Source organism: Triticum dicoccoides, chromosome 7A (genome assembly GCF_002162155.2).
Source record: "Triticum dicoccoides isolate Atlit2015 ecotype Zavitan chromosome 7A, WEW_v2.0, whole genome shotgun sequence".
Classification (NCBI taxonomy): domain Eukaryota; kingdom Viridiplantae; phylum Streptophyta; class Magnoliopsida; order Poales; family Poaceae; genus Triticum; species Triticum dicoccoides.
The window spans coordinates 448,559,865-448,581,845 of record NC_041392.1 but is presented as its reverse complement, the minus strand read 5'-3'; the positions used below and the strand labels follow the sequence as shown (position 1 = coordinate 448,581,845).

The following is a 21,981-nucleotide window of genomic DNA, read 5'->3' as shown; positions in this document are numbered from 1 at the left end:
CTAAAAGGTATGCTAGCTCCAGCGATCCATCCATGGACTAGAGCAAGCATCTTGGAGTCGGAATATATACTTTGATGGAGCAATCAAAGTTTATGGGTTTATACAAAGTTTGTTAGAAACTTGTATTTATAATAAAGTGAGTGGGAGCACTACAACATTTCAGATAAGTATATGTGGATGACATATTGTTGATCCGAAATGATGTAGAATTTCTAGAAAGCATATAGGGTTGTTTGAAAGGTGTTTTTTCAATGGAAAACCTGGATTAAGCTACTTGAACATTGAGCATCAAGATCTATAAGGATATATAAAAAACGCTTAATGGTACTTTCAAATGAGCACATACCTTGACATGATCTTGAAGGTGTTCAAGATGGATCAGCCAAAGAAGGAGTTCTTGCCTAAGTTGTAAGGTATGAAGTTAAGACTTAAAGCTCGACCATGGCAGAAGAAAGAGGAAGGACGAAGGTCGTCCCCTATGCTTTTGTCATAGGCTCTATACGGTATGCCATGCTGAGTACCGCACCCGATGTGTGCCTTGCCACATGTCTGGCAAGAGGGTACAAAGGTGATCTAGGAGTAGATCACCAGATAGCGGTCAAAATTATCCTTAGAGGAATAAGGATATGTTTCTCGGTTATGGAGGTGATAAAGAGTTCGACGTAAAGAGTTACGTCGATGCAAGCTTAACACCTATCCGGATAGCTCTGAGTAGAGATACCGGATACGTATAATGGAGCAACAATTTAGAATAGCTCCAAGTAGAACCGTTATTTGAAATGGCTCCAAATATAGCGTAGAAATTTGCAAAGTACATATGGATCTGAATGTGACAGACCCGTAGACTACAACCTCTCTCACAAGTAACATGATCAAACCCAGAACTCATTGAGTGTTAATCACATAGTGATGTGAACTAGATTATTGAACTCTAGTAAACTCTTTGGATGTTGGTCACATGGCGATGTGACCTGTGAATGTTAATCATATGGCGATGTGAACTAGATTATTGACTCTAGTGCAAGTGGGAGACTGTTGGAAATATGCCCTAGAGGCAATAATAAATTGGTTATTATTATATTTCCTTGTTCATGATAATCGTTTATTATCCATGCTATAATTGTATTGATAGGAAACTCAGATACATGTGTGGATACATAGACAACACCATGTCCCTAGTAAGCCTCTAGTTGACTAGCTCGTTGATCAATTGATGGTTACGGTTTCCTGACCATGGACATTGGATGTCATTGATAACGGGATCACATCATTAGGAGAATCATGTGATGGAAAAGATCCAATCCTAAGCCTAGCACTAAGATCGTGTAGTTCGTATGCTAAAGCTTTTCTAATGTCAAGTATCATTTCCTTAGACCATGAGATTGTGCAACTGTCAGATACCGTAGGAATGCTTTGGGTGTGCCAAACGTCACAACGTAACTGGGTGGCTATAAAGGTACACTACGGATATCTCCGAAAGTGTCTGTTGGGTTGGCACGAATCGAGACTGGGATTTGTCACTCCGTGTGACGGAGAGGTATCTCTGGGCCCACTCGATAGGACATCATCATATGCGCAATGTGACCAAGGAGTTGATCACGGGATGATGTGTTATGGAACGAGTAAAGAGACTTGCCAGTAACGAGATTGAACAAGGTATCGGATACCGACGATCGAATCTCGGGCAAGTACAATACCGCTAGACAAAGGGAATTGAATACGGGATTGAATGAATCCTCGACATCGTGGTTCATCCGATGAGATCATCGTGGAACATGTGGGAGCCAACATGGGTATCCAGATCCCGCTGTTGGTTATTGGCCAGAGAGGTGTCTCGGTCATGTCTGCATGGTTCCCGAACCCGTAGGGTCTACACACTTAAGGTTCGATGACGCTAGGGTTATAGGGAATAGATATACGTGGTTACCGAATGTTGTTCAGAGTCCCGGATGAGATCCCCGACATTACGAGGAGTTCCGGAATGGTCCGGAGGTAAAGATTTATATATGGGAAGTCCTGTTTTGGTCACCTGAAAAGTTTCAGGTGCTATCGGTAACGTACCGGGACCACCGGGAGGGTCCCGGGGGTCCACCAGGTGGGGCTACCTGCCCCAGAGGGCTACGAGGGCCAAGTGTGAGAGGGGACCAGCCCCAGGTGGGCTGGTGCGCCCCCCACCAAGGCCCAAGGCGAAGAGAGAAGGGAAAAGGGGAAACCCTAGGCTCAGATGGGCCTAAGGCCCACCTAGTGGTGCGCCCCCCCCCCTTTCTTCCCCCTTGGCCGCCCCCCTAGATGGGATCTAGGGCTGGCCGCCACCCCTAGGGGTGGAAACCTAGGTGGGGGCGCAGCCCCTCCCTTTCCCCTATATATAGTGGGTTTTTGGGCTGCCATACATACGAGAACATCTCCTTCTTGGCGCAGCCCTACCCCTCTCCCTCCTCGTCTCTTACGGTGCTTGGCGAAGCCCTGCTGGAGTACCACGCTCCTCCACCACCACCACGCCGTTGTGCTGCTGTACGGAGTCTTCCCCAACCTCTCCCTCTCTCCTTACTGGATCAAGGCATGGGAGACGTCACCAGGCTGCATGTGTGTTGAACGCGGAGGTGTCGTCCGTTCGGCACTAGGATCATCGGTGATTTGGATCACGGCGAGTACGACTCCATCAACCCCGTTCACTTGAACGCTTCCGCTTAGCGATCTACAAGGGTATGTAGATGCACTCTCCTTCCCCTCGTTGCTAGATTACTCCATAAATTGATCTTGGTGATGCGTAGAAAATTTTGAATTTCTGCTACGTTCCCCAACAGTGGCATCATGAGCTAGGTCTATGCGTAGTTTCTATGCACGGGTAGAACACAAAGTAGTTGTGGGCGTCGATTTTGTCAATTCACTTGCCGTTACTAGTCTTATCTTGATTCGGCGGCATTGTGGGATGAAGCGGCCCGGAACAACCTTACACGTACGCTTAGGTGAGACCGGTTCCACCGACTGACATGCACTAGTTTCATAAGGTGGCTGGTGGGTGTCTGTCTCTCCCACTTTAGTCGGATCGGATTCGATGAAAAGGGTCCTTATGAAGGGTAAATAGAAATTGGCATATCACGTTGTGGTTTTCGCGTAGGTAAGAAACGTTCTTGCTAGAAACCTATAGCAGCCACGTAAAAACTTGCAACAACAATTAGAGGACGTCTAACTTGTTTTTGCAGCATATGCCTTGTGATGTGATATGGCCAAAAGGATGTGATGAATGATATATGTGATGTATGAGATTGATTATGTTCTTGTAATAGGAATCACGACTTGCATGTCGATGAGTATGACAACCGGCAGGAGCCATAGGAGTTGTCTTGATTTATTTATGACCTGTGTGTCAACATAAACGTCATGTAATTACTTTACTTTATTGCTAACCGTTAGCTGTAGTAGTAGAAGTAATAGTTGGCGAGACAACTTCATGAAGACACGATGATGGAGATCATGATGATGGAGATCATGGTGTCATGCCGGTGACGATGATGATCATGGAGCCCCGAAGATGGAGATCAAAAGGAGCAAAGTGATGATGGCCATATCATGTCACTATTTGATTGCATGTGATGTTTTATCATGTTTTTACATCTTATTTGCTTAGAACGATGGTAGCTTAAATAAGATGATCCCTCACTAAAATTTCAAGAAAAGTGTTCTCCCTAACTGTGCACCGTTGCGAAGGTTCGTCGTTTCGAAGCACCACGTGATGATCGGGTGTGATAGATTCTTACTTTCGAATACAACGGGTGTTGACGAGCCTAGCATGTACAGACATGGCCTCGGAACACATGCGAAACACTTAGGTTAACTTGACGAGCCTAGCATGTACAGACATGGCCTCGGAACACGGAGGACCGAAAGGTCGAACATGAGTCGTATAGAAGATGCGATCAACATGAGATGTTCACCGATGATGACTAGTCCGTCTCACGTGATGATCGGACACGGCCTAGTCGATTCGGATCATTTATCACTTAGATGACTAGAGGGATGTCTATCTGAGTGGGAGTTCATGAAATAATCAGATGAACTCAATTATCATGAACATAGTCAAAAGGACTTTGCAAATTATGTCGTAGCTCACGCTTTAGTTCTACCATTTTAGATATGTTCCTAGAGAAAATTTAGTTGAAAGTTGATAGTAGCAATTATGCGGACTGGATCCGTAAACAGAGGATTGTCCTCATTGCTGCGCAGAAGGATTATGTCCTTAATGGACCGCTCGGTGAGCTGACCCGCGAATGTCGGTTGTGGATGTTGCGAACATCTGACATACACGTTTTGATGACTACATGATAGTTCAGTGCATAATGCTAAATGGTTTAGAATTGAGGCACCAAAGATGTTTTTGAAACATCGCTGAACATATGAGATGTTCCAAGGACTGAAATTGGGATTTCAGGCTAGTGCCCACGTCTAGAGGTATGAGACCTTTGACAAGTTTCTTAAGCCTGCAAACTAAGGAGAAAAGCTCAACCGTTGAGCATGTGCTCAGATTGTATGAGTACAACAATCGCTTGAATCGACTGGGAGTTAATCTTCCAGATGAGATAGTGATGGTTCTCCAAAGTCACTGTCACCAAGCTACTCAAGCTTCGTGATGAACTATAACATATCAGGGATAGATATGATCCTTGAGCTATTCGCGACATCGCGAAAGTAGAAATCAAAAGGGAGCATCAATTGTTAATGGTTAGTAAAACCACTAGTTTCAAGAAGGGCAAGGGCAAGAAAGGGATACTTCATGAAACAACAAATCAGTTGTTGCTCTAGTGAAGAAACCCAAAGTTGAACCCAAGCCCGAGACTAAGTGCTTCTATAATAAGGGGAACGGTCACTGAAGCAGAACCACCCTAGATACTTGGTAGATGAGAAGGCTGACAAGGTTGACAGAAGTATGTATTGGACATATATTAAATGTGTACTTTACTAGTACTCCTAGTAGCAGCAGGGTATTAGATACCGGTTCGGTTGCTAAGTGTTAGTAACTCGAAATAAAAGGCTACAGAATAAACGGAGACTAGCCAAAGGTGAGACGACGATAGGTGTTGGAAGAGTTTCCAAGGTTGATGTGATCAAACATCGCAGCTCCGTCTACCATCGGGGTTGGTGTTAAACCTAAATAATTGTTATTTGGTGTTTGCGTTGAGCATGGACATGATTAGATTATGTTCATCGCAATGCGGTTATTCATTTAAGGAGAATAATGGTTACTCTGTTTATTTGAATAATACCTTCAATGGTCTTACACCTAAAATGAATGGTTTATTGAATCCCGATCGTAGTGATACACATGTTCATGCCAAAAGATATAAGATAGTAATGATAGTACCACATACTTGTGGCACTGCAATTTTAGTCACAATGGTATAAAACGCATGAAGAAGCTCCATGTTGATGGATCTTTGGACTCACTTGATTTTGAATCACTTGAGACATGCAAATCATACCACATGAGCAAGATGACTGAAAGGCCTCGTTTTCAGTAAGATGGAACAAGAAAGCAACTTGTTGGAAGTAATACATCTTGATGTGTGCAGTCCAATGAGTGCTGAGGCATGTAGTGGATATCGTTATATTCTTACTTCACAGATGATTTGAGCAGATGCTGAGTATATTTACTTGATGAATCACGAGTCTGAATTATTGAAAGGTTCAAGTAATTTCAGGGTGAAGTTGAAGATCGTCGTGACAAGAGGATAAAATATCTATGATATGATCATAGAGATGAATATCTGAATTATGAGTTTGGCACAGAATTAAGACATTGTGGAAATTGTTTCACAACTAATACAGCCTGGAACGCCATAGTGTGATGGTGTGTCCGAACATCATAACTGCACCCTATTGGATATGATGCATACCATGATGTCTCTTATCGAATTGCCACGATAGTTTATGGGTTAGGCATTAGAGATAACCACATTCACTTTAAATAGGGTACCACGTAATTCCGATGAGATGACACCGTATGAACTATGGTTTAGAGAAACCTAAGCTGTCATTTCTTAAAAGTTTGGGGCTGCAACGCTTATGTGGAAAAGTTTCAGGCCGATAAGCTCGAACCCAAAGCGGATAAATGCATCTTCATAGGACACCCAAAACAGTTGGGTATACCTCCTGTCTCAGATCCGAAAGCAATAGGGATTGTTTCTCGAATCGGGTCCTTTCTCGAGGAAAAGTTTCTCTCGAAAGAATTGAGTGGGAGGAAGATAGAACTTGATAAGGTTGTTGAACCTTTACTTCAACCAGAGAGTAGCGCAGCACAGGAAAAATGTTTCTGTGGCACCTGCCTCAGTTGAAGAGAAAGCTAATGATGATGATCATGGAGCTTCAGATCAAGTTACTTTTGAACCTCATGGGTTGACAAGGGTGTGTACAACTTCTAAGTGGTAACCCTGTCTTAAAGGTCACGTTGTTGGACAACGATGAACCTATGAGCTATGGAGAAGCGATGGTGGGCCCGGATTCCGAAAATTGGCTCGAGGCCATAAAATCCGAGAGAGGATCCATGTATGAAAACAAACTGTAGACTTTGGAAGAACTACTTGATGGTCGTAAGGCTGTTAGGTACATTTGGATTTTAAGAAGAAGACGGACGTGGACGGTAATGTCATCGTCTATGAAGCTCGACTTGTGGCGAAGAGTTTTTCACAAGTTCAAGCAGTTGACTACGATGAGATTTTCTCACCCGTAGCGATGCTTAAGTCCGTCAGAATCGTGTTAGCATAAGCTGTATTTATGAAATCTGGCAGATGGATGTCAAAACAAGTTTCCTTACCAGTTTTCGTAAGGAAAGGTTGTATGTGATACAATCAAAAAGGTTTTGTCGATCCTAAGGATGCTAAAAGGTATGCTAGCTCCAGCGATCCATCCATGGACTAGAGCAAGCATCTTGGAGTCGGAATATATACTTTGATGGAGCAATCAAAGTTTATGGGTTTATACAAAGTTTGTTAGAAACTTGTATTTATAATAAAGTGAGTGGGAGCACTACAACATTTCAGATAAGTATATGTGGATGACATATTGTTGATCCGAAATGATGTAGAATTTCTAGAAAGCATATAGGGTTGTTTGAAAGGTGTTTTTTCAATGGAAAACCTGGATTAAGCTACTTGAACATTGAGCATCAAGATCTATAAGGATATATAAAAAACGCTTAATGGTACTTTCAAATGAGCACATACCTTGACATGATCTTGAAGGTGTTCAAGATGGATCAGCCAAAGAAGGAGTTCTTGCCTAAGTTGTAAGGTATGAAGTTAAGACTTAAAGCTCGACCATGGCAGAAGAAAGAGGAAGGACGAAGGTCGTCCCCTATGCTTTTGTCATAGGCTCTATACGGTATGCCATGCTGAGTACCGCACCCGATGTGTGCCTTGCCACATGTCTGGCAAGAGGGTACAAAGGTGATCTAGGAGTAGATCACCAGATAGCGGTCAAAATTATCCTTAGAGGAATAAGGATATGTTTCTCGGTTATGGAGGTGATAAAGAGTTCGACGTAAAGAGTTACGTCGATGCAAGCTTAACACCTATCCGGATAGCTCTGAGTAGAGATACCGGATACGTATAATGGAGCAACAATTTAGAATAGCTCCAAGTAGAACCGTTATTTGAAATGGCTCCAAATATAGCGTAGAAATTTGCAAAGTACATATGGATCTGAATGTGACAGACCCGTAGACTACAACCTCTCTCACAAGTAACATGATCAAACCCAGAACTCATTGAGTGTTAATCACATAGTGATGTGAACTAGATTATTGAACTCTAGTAAACTCTTTGGATGTTGGTCACATGGCGATGTGACCTGTGAATGTTAATCATATGGCGATGTGAACTAGATTATTGACTCTAGTGCAAGTGGGAGACTGTTGGAAATATGCCCTAGAGGCAATAATAAATTGGTTATTATTATATTTCCTTGTTCATGATAATCGTTTATTATCCATGCTATAATTGTATTGATAGGAAACTCAGATACATGTGTGGATACATAGACAACACCATGTCCCTAGTAAGCCTCTAGTTGACTAGCTCGTTGATCAATTGATGGTTACGGTTTCCTGACCATGGACATTGGATGTCATTGATAACGGGATCACATCATTAGGAGAATCATGTGATGGAAAAGATCCAATCCTAAGCCTAGCACTAAGATCGTGTAGTTCGTATGCTAAAGCTTTTCTAATGTCAAGTATCATTTCCTTAGACCATGAGATTGTGCAACTGTCAGATACCGTAGGAATGCTTTGGGTGTGCCAAACGTCACAACGTAACTGGGTGGCTATAAAGGTACACTACGGATATCTCCGAAAGTGTCTGTTGGGTTGGCACGAATCGAGACTGGGATTTGTCACTCCGTGTGACGGAGAGGTATCTCTGGGCCCACTCGATAGGACATCATCATATGCGCAATGTGACCAAGGAGTTGATCACGGGATGATGTGTTATGGAACGAGTAAAGAGACTTGCCAGTAACGAGATTGAACAAGGTATCGGATACCGACGATCGAATCTCGGGCAAGTACAATACCGCTAGACAAAGGGAATTGAATACGGGATTGAATGAATCCTCGACATCGTGGTTCATCCGATGAGATCATCGTGGAACATGTGGGAGCCAACATGGGTATCCAGATCCCGCTGTTGGTTATTGGCCAGAGAGGTGTCTCGGTCATGTCTGCATGGTTCCCGAACCCGTAGGGTCTACACACTTAAGGTTCGATGACGCTAGGGTTATAGGGAATAGATATACGTGGTTACCGAATGTTGTTCAGAGTCCCGGATGAGATCCCCGACATTACGAGGAGTTCCGGAATGGTCCGGAGGTAAAGATTTATATATGGGAAGTCCTGTTTTGGTCACCTGAAAAGTTTCAGGTGCTATCGGTAACGTACCGGGACCACCGGGAGGGTCCCGGGGGTCCACCAGGTGGGGCTACCTGCCCCAGAGGGCTACGAGGGCCAAGTGTGAGAGGGGACCAGCCCCAGGTGGGCTGGTGCGCCCCCCACCAAGGCCCAAGGCGAAGAGAGAAGGGAAAAGGGGAAACCCTAGGCTCAGATGGGCCTAAGGCCCACCTAGTGGTGCGCCCCCCCCCTCTCTCCCCCCTTGGCCGCCCCCCTAGATGGGATCTAGGGCTGGCCGCCACCCCTAGGGGTGGAAACCTAGGTGGGGGCGCAGCCCCTCCCTTTCCCCTATATATAGTGGGGTTTTGGGCTGCCATACATACGAGAACATCTCCTTCTTGGCGCAGCACTACCCCTCTCCCTCCTCATCTCTTACGGTGCTTGGCGAAGCCCTGCTGGAGTACCACGCTCCTCCACCACCACCACGCCGTCGTGCTGCTGCTGGACGGAGTCTTCCCCAACCTCTCCCTCTCTCCTTGCTGGATCAAGGCATGGGAGACGTCACCGGGCTGCATGTGTGTTGAACGCGGAGGTGCTGTCCGTTCGGCACTAGGATCATCGATGATTTGGATCACGGCGAGTACGACTCCATCAACCCCGTTCACTTGAACGCTTCCGCTTAGCGATCTACAAGGGTATGTAGATGCACTCTCCTTCCCCTCGTTGCTAGATTACTCCATAAATTGATCTTGGTGATGCGTAGAAAATTTTGAATTTCTGCTACGTTCCCCAACAGATTGTTGTGGCTAAGCTCAAGCAGGCAGCTGCCATGGACGTTGTTGCTCCTTCGGGACACTAGCGGTGTTGGATGGCGGGGGACCCCACCTTCGTAGTTTGCTCCGTTTGGCGATGTAGTTAGTTGTGCGCCTTGCCACCGCGAACCCGTCGTGCTTCCTCGGTGTTGGAAGATGACGAATTTAAGGAATAACATTGTACGCAGGGACGAAGCTAGAAAAAATCGCCACTGGTGTCAGCCACAAGCCACTACTGGATTATGGCAGGAAATATAAATAACTTTCAAAAAAACAATACAAAGAATGAAAATATGCAATTAGCAAACAATATAATAGTTGTTTATTTAAAAGCTTGCATACCAAGTGAAGGCAAGAAACCAGTTACAAATTCATAAGAAGAAGAAAATAAAAAAAGACGACTATAGAGAGCTTCATTTATAACTTCGAGCAAAAGATCAACAAACAAAACATATTACACTGACAACGATTGTACATAACTAATAATACTAAATATAAATATCATCAAACGAAACTTAAAGTGACTCGAGACTCACATTTTATAATTTCCCTTCATGGCCTTTCACCTTCTTAAAGAGATTAATCATGTCATCATTTGTAATGGTAGAATTTTTTTCCTGCTTAGCAAATCAGTCAATCACTCATAAACCGCTCACTCATTTTGTTATGTAGAACATTGCTGCCAATATTAATTTTTGAAAATCACCAACAATCAACAAAATTAGAATCAAATTTAGAAGTCGATGCACCAAATCAAAGAAAAAAGATTCTTCTGGGCATCCACGAACAATATAGCAACCTCAGCAATACAAACCAAATTGGAAAATATTTGATTTGTCCGCACATTATCAATGTAAATGTGAAGTTCATGACCAAGATCAATCAATTTTGTTGAATCAAAATCATCATGTGATATAGTTCATTTCAACAAAAAAATATGCATAATCCCCATATGAATCAAGGAAGAGAAATTCAAAATAGGCAAGGTGAGAAATTTCTGTATAGGGGTCACATATGTCCGTACAGACATGGTGTACCTTGCCGGAGACCTGGACTCAGGAACTTTCCTCAGCAGACTATTAGATTAAAATTGTTTTGTTGCCGCTGCGGCCGGCCGGATGGCCGGCATGAAAACATGCTGTTTTTGCTTCGCAGTTGTGTTGTTCCATCGAGCGGTGAGAGAGAGATTGAGATTGCTAGGGTTTGGTTCTGGATGCCGAAATTGAGGATTGAGTCGGCGAGGAGAGGCTTTTTTTGTTGAGAAACACCAGGCGGCGAAAAGACGGATAGGTGTGGATGGTGCGACCTGCACGTACTTCTGCGTATGTCACAACTCACAACCGCAGCTATTAGATTAAGAGGTAATAGCATTATAGGTACCCTAACTTGCACAGAATGTGATGATTCAGTCTCAAACTTGCAAAACTTGCCTTCACCATACTTCAACTTGCACATCATGTGATGATTTAGTCTCAGGCCAATCACAGCTCGATAATTGGCAGCCAGGTGACTGGACCGGTCAGCGCACGCACTTTTGCAGAAACCCCCTACCGTTTTGTTAGAGCATGGTTAATAGTATAGCCAACTGCTGGCTATAAGCCATTGCCATGTCATCTATAACTCATCTTATAGCCAATATGTACAATAATTGATTAGAAGAGTGTATTACTTTTTTATTATATGGCCCACTTTTCACTCTCACAAAGTGCCTAGGAGCACGTGCTAGAGCTGGCTCTTCATCAAGAGCCGCTTATCTTCTCTCTCCTTTTCTTTTTCCTCCAACTAAGCAAGAATATAATAGTTTATTTCTTATAGCCAGCTGACTCAGCTCTATTGTACTTGCTCTTATACGCGCAGCAGATCTTCCTGTATTATAATAAAAACCAACAAAAATAAAAGTGAGAAAGGGATACCGGCACTCAGACTAGAGCCTAATAAACTAATCAATCAAGAGCACAAAAGGCAAGGAACGGCCCACAAAACGATTCTTAGCTCCTGACCTGCATGTATTCCTCCTTGATATACATACCAAGGATGTACAGATCAAGCCTGATATTGCAGCCATGGAAGTAATTCTGAAGCATGCCGTGAACTGAACCATTAATTGCCCACTGCATAAGCAGCGACCAAAACTTGGATCGATCATTCTTAACAAAAGAAAAGAAAAATGATTAGTGTGTTGCAGTTTGAGATTCAACAATGGAACTCCAAGAAGATCCAACTGTTCTCTTTAGTTACTGATGATGATAACCAAGTATGTAAATACATCTTGAGAGATGTTCAGTAAGGATGATTCTATGCTGGTGGAAAGCAGAGGATGGATGTACTCTTGCCTATAGCAATACAAATAGGCAGCCAAACAAACCGACGTTGACCATTCGAAAATTAAAAACAAACAGTGGTTGCAGTTTGAAACAAACACAAATCGTTTTCGGTACTCCTGAACCCCAAACACTTTCTTCAAAAAGATATTGCAGTAAGCCGGCATTCAGGCTCTCAAATCACCCATGGCACCAGCACCAACATGTATGAGCAGCACCACATATACTTAAATAATAAAGAACATTTCCTTAACTAAGCTCTGGTCATTGTCCAACTAATCCTAATTTACTCTAAAAAATGGACAACCCTGCATCTCAAAGTGCAGCTTCGTGCCACCCATTATCAAGGGGCAGTAGAAATCTGGCCCCTGCAACCTGCTTCAGCATACTAGCTAGTACAAAAATCCTAATTTATGATGTTACCTGCTACTTGGTGTGTATCTTAAATCATATTTTGTTTCCAAATGTTCTCCTTAGTTGTTACTGAAACTTCAACATGTATATCTTCAGAAACATGCAGTAACAGTCATGCTCTGCTGGAGTGCTGGTAAGAGAAAGCAGAGGATGCTACTCTAATGACCACAGAAATTGGCGAAAAGACAATTTGATTCCTCTCAATAATCAACAAGAAGGCAAAACTGAACGCCACCGATGTGGATGGAAATGTAATGTACCCTCTCAACACCCCACACCTCAAATCTGCATGATAATCAAAAGGCAGGCAAATGCAGTGCCGTGATCATATTCCAGAATTGGTTGCAGTTTGAAACAATCAAAAGGCAAAACACAAACACAAAATGCTATTATGAACCCAGCAAACCAAACAGTCTTCTCTAGCTATAAGTACTGTTCTCCTCTGTTTAGTTCTGAATTAAACCTGTTAATCCAGAAACCTCACCCAAACAGATAATTACTTACTAATAAGAGCTGCAATAATTACTTCAATAAGGGTCTGAGCCATGCATAAAGAAAGTCATGAAAGGTGGCCCGAACCCCAACGTTCTAAATTAAAGCTTCGGGCAATAATTACGTACTAATATGAGCTGCAATCATCATAGCATAAAATTAAGTCTGAGTCATGCATACCGATTAAATTGTTCCATCAGAATACTTAAAAAGCAACCTAAAAGGGCCACCTTTGTTTACTATGCCACAATCTGGAAGACGAAAAGAAGAAGCAGAAAATCAAACTGTTTCCTAAGTTTCTACTGAAGCCTTTTTACTGGAAATCAAGCCGAATTGTTTGATTAATTCAGATTCATAAGCCTGTTGCTGCATCTATACTGTAGTAATGCACATAATATAGTAGCACTTAACCCACCCCAACAGCTATGAAATCAGTCACAGTATCCATCACAATGGGATGGAAGGCATGAACCACACTGGTGGCGACCAGCGCAAGGCCCTCGACCTTCTCCCGGCTGCCATCCTTGAGGGTGAATACCCCAATTAATGCCATTGTAGTAGCGGTCGCGAGCATCCTTGTATAGCCCCGGATCGTCCTCGGTGTAGTAGACGCAGCCGGCCCTGAGCTCCGGGTGCTCCCTCGTGGACACGCAGAAGGAACCGTTCCCCCCAATGAAGAGCGTTGTTTCGCCGATGTCGTTCGTCACCTTCCACTCCTTGCCGCCGCCACCGAGGACCTGCACCTTGAAGGATGGAGACGTCCGCCGACCCTCCTTGAGCACGACCATCAGCGGCCCGCCCGGCGCCGCCATTAGGTACTTGCGGTGCTCGGTGTCGGCTGGCAGCCTCGGCGAGATCACCACACTTGCGAACACACCTGGGTCATCGGCGCCGCACTCATCCCATGCCTCTACTTCGCCGAAGTATGTGATCGAGTAGAACCTGCCATTGTAGTGGATGGCATCCTTGACGCCGTTGCGTGAGTGCACCAGACTTCACTTCCCAGACGCAGCTGTGGCGACGGGCTCAACTCCGTCGCGCGGGAGCGCAAGCCTCCAGGAGCCCTACAGAGCAGATAACAATATGGAAGGCAATGGCAAAGACCCCTGCTTCTATCGCTCTGGAGTACACATTTATCGCGGTTTGGTTTGTTGGTGGCCTCTCAGTGTTTCACTTGTATCTCATGAGCACTAACCAGGTAAATGCTATTCTGTGAAATGGTATATTCCCAGTCTTGCATCGTGATTCCATTCTGTCAGTTGCTAACCATTGTTGCCATTTACAGCTGTTGCAAGTTGGGGTATAGGAAAAACAGCAGGGGGGTTTCTGCAAAAGTACGTGCGCTGACCGGTCCGGCAACCTAGCTGCCAATTGTCGAGTTGTGATTGGTCTGAGACTAAATCATCACATGAGGTGCAAGTTGGGGTATGGTGGAGTCAAATTTTACAAGTTTGAAACTGAATCATCACATTCTATGCAAGTTAGGGTACCTGAGATGCTATTAACTCTCATATTAACGTGTTGCGGGCTTCCCCTCAGCCTTTTTGTTTGCACGACTGTAATTGGGCTGGCATTTTGGGTTTGTGGAGCGGCTTTCCGTCGGCCGGGTTGGTGTCAATCGATCTTTCTGGCTGGCGTCAAAGACAAAATTTATTAAGCATGCTAATTGAAACGCTGAACTCCACTTGTGTCAACTGACACCAGTGGTTGTACGTGAGCTCCGTTCCTGATTGTACGGAGCCACCCACCTCAATGGCGATTTTCTTTCTTTCTTATTTTTGAGGCTACGTCAATGCTGTCCTAAGAAAAAAAAAGCTATTGTGCATGTGAACACTCAGTTTTTTTTTCGAACACCCAGCTGACACGCGAGAGAGGGGGCGGCTAAAGGGCGAAATCACTAATTAAGGAGTACTCGTTGCAAAGAACACTTCACTTTCCCAGGTCGCGACAAGTGGCGCACATGCAGCGCGCCACTTGTCGCAATCGGGGAGTTTTCCCTTTTTCCGTAGATCCGTTTATTCAAAACGTTTTATCTCTTAAACCGTGCGTCCAAATCTCGAACCGTTTTCACCATTGGATTCCTCGCGTCGAGATCTTTAAAATTAGGTCCCATTTTGATAGGTTTTGACGAACTTTTTTTTCACAAAAAAAACCGGACAAAAAAAACCGGGCGAAAAAACCGAACCGGAAGCACGGTTTTTTTCCCTTTCCAAAAGAGGCACGCCCGTGCCTCTCGCGAAATCACAACCGTGTCTCTCGTGGAAGCAAAATCGTGACTCTCGTGGAAGGAAAAAAACAGAAAACGCGTTTTTTCCGTTTTCGAGAGGCACGATTGTGACTCTCGCGAAAGCACAACCGTGCCTCTTGCGGAAGCAAAACCGTAACTCTCGTGAAAGAAAAAAAAAAGAAAATGCGTATTTTTTCCCTTTCCGAGAGGCACGGCCGTGACTTTCGCGTAAGTACAACCATGCCTCTCGCGGAAGCAAAACCGTAACTCTCAAGAAAGAAAAAAAACAAAAAACGCGTTTTGTTTTTCCCTTTCCGAGAGGCACGGCCGTGCCTTTCGGAAACGAAAAAAAAACGTGTTTTCTGTTTTTTTTCTTTTGCGAGAGTCACGGCCGTGCCTCTCGCAAAAGCACAACCGTGCCTCTTGCGGAAGAAAAACCGTGACTCTCGCAAAAGAAAAAAAACAGAAAACACATTTTTTTTTCGTTTTCGAAAAGCACGGCCGTGACTCTCGATAAAGCACAACCGTACCTCTCGCGGAAAAAAACCCATGACTTTTGCGAAAGGAAAAAAAGAAACGTGTTCTTTCGCGCAAAAAAAAATTCGAATTTTTTTTAATCGAAAAGCTAAGAAAGACCGGGGGAAAACCAAAACGTAAAAAAAACCCGGGAAAAAACCATTTAAAAGCCGAAAACGCGTGTGGAAAAATAAAAAAATAAAATCCGAAAAAACGTCCAGAACGCGACACGTGACGAATGGCTGAGAACGCGACAAGTGGCGCTGATCATTGCGAGGCTTCCGAAGAAGCGCTCGTTAACTAGTTGCTTCCGCTAAACCGCTAAAGGGAAAGGAAAGCAGAGTTACCTCGAATGCCTTCAGCCCAATACGCCCATAGCCTGTGGGCATTCGAGCGGCTAACAAGCCCAGGCCCATATTCTCGAAGCTACCTTCCTAGGGTTTCGCTTCTTGTAACCCCCCAGTGCGCCTCCCTTTCTCCCACTCCCCCCACTCCCCACCACAAGACCGCCGCCGCCGCCGCAGGAGGAGGAGAAGCAGCAGGGGCGAGAAGGAGATCTCGCGAGGAGGCGACCGACCATGAGGGCCAAGGTAACCTCCCAATCCACACGCTCTAGTCCCCGGACACCTATCCCGTTCGTCCCCTAGATCCATGCGACGACCGCCATGGTTTTGTTCCTTCGTTTGTTTGTTTGTTCGTTCTTTGCCGAGCGGGGGCTATGATTACAAAGAGAGAGGCTCGAATGGCTCGAATTCCTGGGAAACCCTAGCGAGCCGGCAGATCTCGCCGTCTCGTGCTCGTGCCCCCCGTTTCTGCTGCGGCTGCGACGGGGCGAGCAACTCGAGCCGGTCAGGGATGGAACGCGAGGTGCCGCCCGACGACGCTTGCGTCGGCGGTGGCGGTGGCGGCGATGGTGGGGCATGTTTTGTCTCGTGTTACCTTAGATCGATCGATGTATCGTGTGGGCTTAGGTATCTCGTGTTCCGGTTCTCCCGTACCGTGCTCACGTTGCTTGTCGTCGTGCTTGCGCGCGCGTGCGTGGGTCGTCTGTCTCGTTTGGGTTTCCCTGCCACGGTGAAGGTCGAATGCACTTGATATGAGCCCTCGGGATGTGAATTAACAATTTGCTGAAGTACTCTGTTGGTGTTTGATTATGTACGTTAGTGGTTGGTCCTTTGTGGTCGCCATACTGTTTCAAAACCTGCGAATTTCTTCTTTGGTTATGATGATTTAAGTAATAAGATGAATTGGCTTATCTGGCTGTAGTACCACATGTTTAATGCGTGTTGTAGTAGACTTGTTAAATTTTCTATGTTGCAGACAATCTGCTCGTCTGCTCGCTATTGAACATTCCTTTTGGCCTTAGCAAGTGATACTGAACATAGTTGCCCGCATCCAAGTAGATGAACAGTATTAGATAATTGACTAGCTGGAATGTTGTACTGCCATGTTGTAGCAGATGCAGTTTTTCAGTGCATTTCAGTTAAACTGTTCACAACCTGTCTCAGGATTGGGCAGCTGAATTGATTGTTGCCTTGCTTTTGGTTGCTTCCGACATCTGTTTACCACTGAGGTTCATGGGATTACTTGGTTTATTTTTTGCAAACAGCATGCCTGGAAGCCACCCTTCTATTCTTGTTTTATTGAATAATTTATGTGATCATGTATCCTTTTTAACTTGGCTTATCTCTTGATTCAGTGGAAGAAGAAGCGCATGAGGAGGCTGAAGAGGAAGCGCCGAAAGATGAGGCAGCGATCCAAGTAGGCTGATGGGGGTGGTGACGGTGTGCTGTAGCTTCCTATGTGTGTCTTTGGCTGCGGCTGACTGCGGGCGTACTTGCTTGGCATGGTGGCGCCATTCTTCTCATCTGTCAACTCGCTTATTCCAGAAACCTGCACTTTAGTAGGCCTGTTATCGTTGCTTTTAGTTGTACCAGGAGTTTTGCTATCATGACCAATCTATCCAACTGTATGAACTCTGTTTTGGAGCTTTATTTGCTGCTAATATTCGGCCATCAAGTACTTTATGCTTTTGCATGCATCAGCATTATTGTCTGGATGCTCTTATCTGCTGCGTGTAGAGTTTGATTTGCTGGGTGGTGCTACCTGCTTCTTGATGGTTTAGGATTAGGATTTTGATCCCGGATGGCAGCCTGGTCTGAATGTGTTGACATAGATACATCATGCTTTGGATGCTATAAGTCCTGCTTCTTGATTGTTCAGGATTAGGATTTTGATCCCGGATGGCAGCCTGGTCTGAATCTGTGGACAATGGTTACATCCTGCTTTGGATGCTACAAGTCCTGCTTCTTGATTGTTTAGGATTAGGAATTAGATTGCGCATGGCAGGGAATGTGTTGACGTGGATACAGTTATTTCTTTGGATGCTGCAAATAAATCTACATTAGAATGAGTGGATCTCCATTCTAAACTATGTCTTACATACGTTTGTATGTACTCCGTCCAGCGAAATGTAAATGAGTGAATCTATGCTCCAATTTTTGTTGTCTATGTATGTTTCTATGTATTCCGGCGAAGAATGTACATTTGTCTTTAAAATTTGTCCATAAAAGAATGTATTTCTATCTTTTCAATGCTTTAAAATTTGTCCACAAGAGTGTATTTCTATATTTCTAATTTCTTTTATCTTCAGGTGGTAAAACAACAATAACATTCTATATGTGGTCTTCATTTGCAACGTGTTTGGCTAAAGTGACCTTCATTTACAACGTGTTTGGCTAAAATGACCTTCATTTATAACATCCCAAGCTTTATAAAAGGAAGAAATAATTACAAGAAGATTGTTCTGGCCCTCACATGTGGTTGGTGATGCCAATAAGACTCCCACTCCCACTCCTATCATACACGACTACTCACATAAGTGTTGTACACTCCTCGCTCCTGTCGCTAATCAAAGTCGTAGCTCTTGGTAAATCTTCGTGGAAAGTTCCTCTTCATTGCTAATGCCTTGGCCATCAAAAACTCGTCTTTTCCTTTGCTTTCAAATACTCCAACAAGTCAGTAGCACCAGCGAGTCAAACCCCTTTTGATACCTCTTGGGGATCCGCTTTCGGGCGGTTGGCCAGCGAAGCATCTGCATGTCAATCTAGGCCCACCAGAAGCATTGGAACCACACTTGCCTCGAGTAAACACATTGGAGCATTATATGATCCACCGAGTCTTCCTCTTGATCACAAAGGAAACACACTGATGTTGCGTCCTGTAATCCATGCCGAAATCTTCGATCGAAGGTCCAAAGTCTTCGCTGCAGCGCCAACCACATGAACAATATGCAACCTAATGGGCCCCAGGATTTCCACAGTCCTTTGGCGCATCCTAGTCTGACAGCTCCCTCGTTCATAATATGGTAAGCAGATGAAGTCGAGTACTGTCCCGATGCCGACCACTTCCAGATCACTTGATCTTCCATTGAAGTGTCAAGATATGCAACACTTAAGATCTCCCACAGGTGGATGAATTGGACAAGTCCCTCGGTGGACAGCTCCCCATTGATGTCATTGATCCAATTACTTGAAGTTAGCCCTTCCCTTGCCAACCGTCGATTCACCGTTTGAGTTCTTACTTGTGCTACTACCAGCGGTGCAATTTCCGCTATGCGGAGTCCCTGGATCCATCTATCCTTCCAAAACAAGATTTGGCTCCCATTGCCCAAAGTCCAATGCACTAAGCTAGCGAAAGCTGCTTGCATCTCCTTGTCCGCCGACATAGTCAGACCCTGCCAAGGTTTGGAGTTGTCAGTACGTCTGAGCCATGCCCATGTGAGTCTCAGGGCAATTCCTTGAGTATGTAGATTTATCACACCTAGCCCGCCAAGCTCCTTCGGCCGGCATACCCGGCGCTAGGCCACCAGACACTTCCCACAGTGGATCTCCTCTGTTCCATCCCAAAGAACGCCTTACATCCTCTGTCGATACTGTCCAAGGCCCACTTTGGAGCATTGGCCACGATAAGATGATGGGTAGGCCTAGCCCTCACGACGTTGTTGATTAGAATCAACCTGTCCGACCTTGTGATCAGGCCTCTCGTCCGTGCTGGCAGAAATTTGAGCGTTGCGTCAACCATTGGCTGCCACTGATTGCGTGTTAGTTGTTTGATCGAGAGTTGGAGGCCAAGATACTTGCACGGAAAACTCTGAATCCTCCAAGGTAGGGCTGCGGCTAATCTCTCGGTGTCCCCCAAGTCCATCCTAATCAGGATCGCTGAGATTTTTGGTAGTTAATCTTCAGTCACGAGGCCTCTCCAAAGATGTGCATTACTTCCTTGACAAACGCTAGATCCATGTGTGTCGGCCTGATGAAGAGAACTACATCATCTGCATAGATCGAGAGCCGTTGTATCAGAGAGCATCCGAGCATCGGGCTTAGGACTCCAGTTTGTTGGGCCCGAACGATGAGAGGTGACGGGGCATCCATAGCAATGACAAACAGGAGAGGGGAGATTGAGTCGCGCTGCCTCAGGCACGTGCATGCATGATCTTCTCTCCTACGTTGCCATTGTCAATCACTCTAGAGCTGGCCGAGGATAACAGCGTGGCAATGAGCGATCTCCATCTATCAGAGAATCCTTTCGCACGAAGCACTTCAAAAAGGAACGGCCAGGAGAGCGAATCAAACGCTCTTGAGATATCCATCTTCACCATCACACCCTTAGCTTTCCGTTTGTACAAGTTCCTCGCCACTTGACGCACAAGCATGAAATTGTCATGTAGATTTCTGCCCTTGATAAAAGTTGATTGGTTTGAGTGAATCATCTCCTCCATGCGCCTACTAACTTTGGTTGCCAATAGCTTGGCACAGATCTTAGGGATGTTGTGGAGCAAGCTGATCAGTCTAAAACCCCCTATCTCTGAAGCATCTGGTTTTTTTGGGATTAGAGTGATCAACGCCATATTGAACCTGCCAAAACCTCGTCCACTATCCAGCATAAACTTCTGAATCACAGCAATCACGTCTCCCTTAATTATGGGCCAAGCTTTGTGGAAGAAAAGCCCAATGAATCCGTCCGGCCCCGGCGCTCTGTCAGCTGGCATGTATTTTATGACCTTCCTGATTTCCTCCTTTGAAAAAATGGTGTCCTGATCGGACAAATCGATGGGCTCCATATTCAGATATTGCAGATCAAGAGTGAACTCTCTCGCCCTGGATGTGCCCAAAATCTCCTCGTAAGCCTGATGGGAAGCCGTCTCCTTTCCCTACTAATCGGTGATCTGTCCTTTGACCGAGATCGCCGGAATGTAGTTCTTGGCCTTCCCCCCGTTCGCAAAAAGCTAGAAGAATTTTGAATTTGCATCGCCCTCACGAAGCCATTTGATCCGAGATCGCTACCTAGCCATCGTTCTTTCCAGCGAAGCCAGGCCAAGCAGAGTCTTTTTCAAAAGACCACGGAGCCATCTCTCCTCCGTAGTCAGGTTTCTGTCTTCCATGGCCTTGTCAAACAACTTGATAACCAACCTCGCGATTGCCATCTGAATTTTGACATTGCCAATCTTTTTCTGCCCTAAGCCATGAGAAATTTGGCGGTGTTCCTAAGAAGCTCATCAAGGCGCTTATACTGATCCGTGATGCCCGGTGCGCACGCGTCCTTCACAACCTCCTCGAATCCGTCGATCTTGGTCCAGAAAACTTCAAACCTGAAGCGCCTAGGTGTGAGAATGTGTTCCTCTAGTGCAAGGTGCAGGGGACAATGATCAGATATATCAGTGGACAATGCTTGCAACATGCAATTGGGGTAATCCAATTCCCAGTCAACCGAGATGAGAGCACAATCGATCTTGGTGAGGGTGGCTAGCTCTCGCTCATTACTCCAAGTGAATTTGCGCCCATGAAGGAAGAGCTCTTTCAGTTCCATGTTGTCGATAAAACGCCTAAATCTGCCCATCATCCTCCTATCAAGGTTGGCGTTGCTCTTGTCAGAAGCACACATGATGAGGTTGAAGTCGCCGATCACCGTCCAAGGTCCCGGGCAAAGAGCGCGCCTTTCCACCAATTCGTCCAGAAAAGCAATTTTCTCCGCGTCCTCCTGGGGCCATACACAACAGATAGCCACCCGGGCGATCCCACTAGAGGAGCAACATAGCCCGTGATGAAATTCGAGTCATTGACCAGGTTGGACACCTGAACTAGAGTCAAATTCCATGCCAACAATATACCTCCACGTGTCACATTGGCAGGGAGATAGGCAAAACCATCATATGCGGGACCAAGACATTGCAGAATAGTAAAGCGGTCCACCACAACCAATTTGGTCTCCTGGATACAAATGATAGTGACATTGATAGAATCTACAAATTCCCTAAGG

The 21,981-nt window shown here is 45.1% G+C and overlaps 1 long non-coding RNA gene across 1 annotated transcript; it reads left to right on the top strand.

The window, feature by feature from the left end:
* The first annotated feature begins 16,013 nt into the window (after window positions 1–16,013).
* Window positions 16,014–17,707, top strand: LOC119329669. Its single transcript, XR_005159647.1, has 2 exons — window positions 16,014–16,253; window positions 17,363–17,707. It is a non-coding gene; the product is annotated as an uncharacterized LOC119329669 (long non-coding RNA).
* The last annotated feature ends 4,274 nt before the right edge of the window (window positions 17,708–21,981 follow it).